A 3685-nucleotide genomic window follows, 5' to 3' on the forward strand; every position below is an offset into this window, starting at 1 on the left:
AGATCAAATAGATAGCATAATACAGAGCAAATAAATTCAAATGCATACCTCGCCTGCTAGTGTTTGGTAACCTATAGCAAGCCTTCCTAAGAAGTAGTCAGCTTGTATCCCACTGGACTATCCTCTAAAGATTTTTAAGGATCGGCTAGAGATGCTCTTACATCCACTAACAAATTGGCTGAAAGGTGACATCCTAAATATTGTGGAATACTCCCTCCATTAAGAAATATAAGAATGTTTCGCTGTTATATTTCTTTATAGAGGGACAATAACTTAACAAATCCATAATATAAGCACCACAGCAATGCAGAGTCGGCAACTACCTTCTACATTGGAAAGAATACGCTATGTAACATATACAGAAATTGTTCAACAAAATCATCTTTGCCACTAAGGGATGACGGTCTTTTTCAGGCATGGACAGAGTGTGCATGTACATCAATACATATTTACAAAAAAGTAGGAAATATAATACAACAGAGCATAATCAGATCATTTCTGATGAACACGTTGTCGCCAAGTGTTAGCCAGTAATGACAAAACTTTCAGTCATCACCCTTGAACTCCCTGGTTAGTTAAAGAAATTAAGAAACCATCAGACATCTCCTTTGTTCAAGATACATCCACTTATTTGGAATATCACCACTTAGCCAAAATGTTTGAGAAGAAGAACCATGTATATTCAATACTTCTATTATCAAGAAGAAGCATAAAAGGCAAGGTCCCCGCATGACAGGTTCCTATACAATGGGAGATACACTTAGGAGCATGAGGATGAACAAAACATGATGCCCGGCTAAATCCAGAATATTAACACGAGCAGCAAACCGAACACCAAGACTGTACACGCAGAGAGGAAAATATGGTATTTCAAGCTAGAAAGGAAGTGAACGAACCCCGAGAAGCAGAGCATCAGGAACCAAATGTAAAAATCCTTTTAGAAGATCCTCTAATAAATGGATCTCCTGATATGTAATTTTCGTGAAGAATGAAGAAATCAAATGGGATGTAGGACCACTGACCAATACATGAAATAGAAAATGCACAAAATAAAAGTACACAAAATTCCCCATAGAATGAACATCACAATCAATGGGCATTAACTAAACATGAGTCACACCTAGTGCCCCTCCCGCTGGGCGGCAAGGAAGAGGTAGCGGTGGCCTTCGAACCTCTAGCTTAGCGGGAGGAGATGGTGGCTGGGCGCAGGAGCCACATGAGATTCAACCTTACAGATGTAGCGAAGCCCCAATAATACAATTGCCAAGATGAGAAATGTTGGTTTGCTTAGAGCACTAAGTCCGACGCGTGAACCACCAACGAAAGTGAAACATGAAGCAATTGTGACCCGATGCAAACAACCTTTTCTGGAGAAGAATTGGAGGAAGGGAGGAACATGCACGTACATCGGTGTGAAGAGAACACCAATAGAGAAGCTGGAAGAAGTCCTTGCGAAGACATAGAACAATAGAAGGCTGAGCAGGAATAGTAGGACAACAATTTAACCTGGACCACACTGCGAAAACATTCTCCAAGATCCTGAAAAAATCCATGTTCAAATAGTAGTTGTCCCACAAATGTTATTTGTTAAGCTAATACAGACTAAGTGAAAACAATAAACTAAAGTACCAAATTGGAGTAACATTCCTTCACTCATGGCCATACTGAATCCATATCCTCTTTGATTACACTTGGTTTGTATCTACAAAAAACAAATGACAGCTTGGTGAAGATATACAATATAATGGTTGGAAAAAATACTGCATGCATGTTCTTAAATATTGATTTCTAACTATCGAGAATTGAGATGATCTTTAACATGATCGTCTCCCAGATCCCAATCTAATAAGTAGTTTTCAAATAAAAAGGAAACATAGTTTGAACATTTGGTTGCTTGGAGCTAAAAAACTTAGTAGTATAAGAGAGGCTTCTCATAGCACACAAATATGCCGAGTAACACCACCTCTTCTCTACTAACATTGCTGCTTCTTGCGTCCACTAAGAGGAAAAATACATGTAAGATCAATCAATTTCTAGTGAGCTGCACTTAATGGATTTATCATCACATCAACTGAAGGAGTTCCACCTTGGTTGGCTTATAGATTATCCACAGGCTTTAGCTCCACGTTTCAGTATTTTTTTGAAGTTTATCATACCAAAATATATACCAACATCACCACATGTGGAATTATCGTAGTTCATATAAGAGTATTACCCTGCACTTCCTTGATGGCTATGTCAAACCCCAAGTTCTTCGAAGGCCCCTATCCGCCGCGGCTCGAAGAGACAAATGACAAGTTTCTTCTCAAGTGACAGTCCACTAATCGAGCATGGTGTTCATAGCTTTGGACAATGATACAAGCAATCAATTTTTGAAATCTAAATGCTCTTTGAACCAGAGAGAGTAATCTTTACAACTACAATTGCTTGTGTCATCACACACATCAAATATTCTTGGCAAGGGCACATCATACAACATACAATACCAAATCAATCTACATTCCAAAACACCACTTGGAAAACTTGGAAAATTTGCAGGTCGTCATGGAAAGATGAGAAAAGGGGGAAGAAAAATTGGAAGAAACACACCTGTCTCATAGTATCCACCACAAACTAGGAGCTTTCTCCTCCTGGTGGCTTGTCCATGGCTCCCTTGACGCCTACGATGACATGCTACCCGCCGGCTTCCTGCTCGGATGCCCGCCGAGGGCGTCACCCTCCTTTCCCTATAGATCCATGGCACTCCTCCTACTTATCCCTATCATTGGCCTCTCCTTAACCCCATGACGCATCCACCACCTGGGTCCTCCTTGGCCTGGCTGCTCCCCCCAGTGTCGGCTTCTTGGCCATCCCCTGCTCCACTACCCCTGGTTTAAAGACGTCGCCATCCCTGCGGAAGGCCCCTTGTCCGTGGACGAGGGCGAGGGGCGCCAACGGGAAGGAGGAAGGAGGAGGAAGGGGGGGAAGGGATGCAGCGGCTGGCGGCTATCAGCCCGAGCAGGAAGGAGGGGAGGGGGTGCACCGCCTATGGTGTCAAGCAAGGGAGGAAGGAGAGGTGTGGCGGCTAGGGTTGAGGCGGGTATGGGCTCTGGCGCAGCAACCCCGCGAGGAGGATTGGAAGCGGAGCACGCGCGCGGATCGGGCAAAAGCCTCATCCACGCGAGAACGATCGACCCAGCCAATAAACGCATAGCGCGAGCCCACCAGTCATTGGACGGCACAAATGACCGCGAGGTGAAATTGAGTTTGACAGCAGGTAAAGAACCAACGGCTCAAACTCTCTAAATGACCAGATCCAATGGCCAACGAAGGCCCAATTGGGGGAGCACCATGGAGGCAAGTTGGCTAGCAGCCTTATATGTTTAAATTCTTTATGGACTAATGGTTGCATTGAGTTATATTTGAAGGATTTGTCCAAAGGTATTTCTTGAAGTCCATGTGTTGGTTTTAAGGAGTTTATGAGTTGACCAAGGTGTTATTAAGGAATTTTCCAAAGATTGGTCATGTGAGTGTTGAGCTTATTGCAAGCATGTCTTGAAGAAGAAGATTGTGTGACCATTCATGTTTACCTTCAAGACATCATCCAAATTAAGAGAGTTGCAAAGATTCAAGTTTGATCAAGACTAAGTCAAGAGTGAATCAAGTTGATCAACTCACAAAGCATAGAAGATGTACCGAGAGGGAT

The 3685-nt window shown here is 42.9% G+C and overlaps 1 long non-coding RNA gene across 1 annotated transcript; it reads right to left on the reverse strand.

Moving 5' to 3' along the window:
* Nucleotides 1–300: 300 nt before the first annotated feature.
* LOC123089588 (uncharacterized) lies at nt 301–3136 on the reverse strand. The gene is made up of 3 exons (XR_006442330.1): nt 2590–3136; nt 1407–1702; nt 301–567 (listed from the first exon to the last, which is right to left on the reverse strand). It is a non-coding gene; the product is annotated as an uncharacterized lncRNA (long non-coding RNA).
* Nucleotides 3137–3685: the final 549 nt, after the last annotated feature.

The sequence above is a fragment of the Triticum aestivum genome, chromosome 1B, assembly GCF_018294505.1.
Source record: "Triticum aestivum cultivar Chinese Spring chromosome 1B, IWGSC CS RefSeq v2.1, whole genome shotgun sequence".
Taxonomy (NCBI): Eukaryota; Viridiplantae; Streptophyta; class Magnoliopsida; order Poales; family Poaceae; genus Triticum; species Triticum aestivum.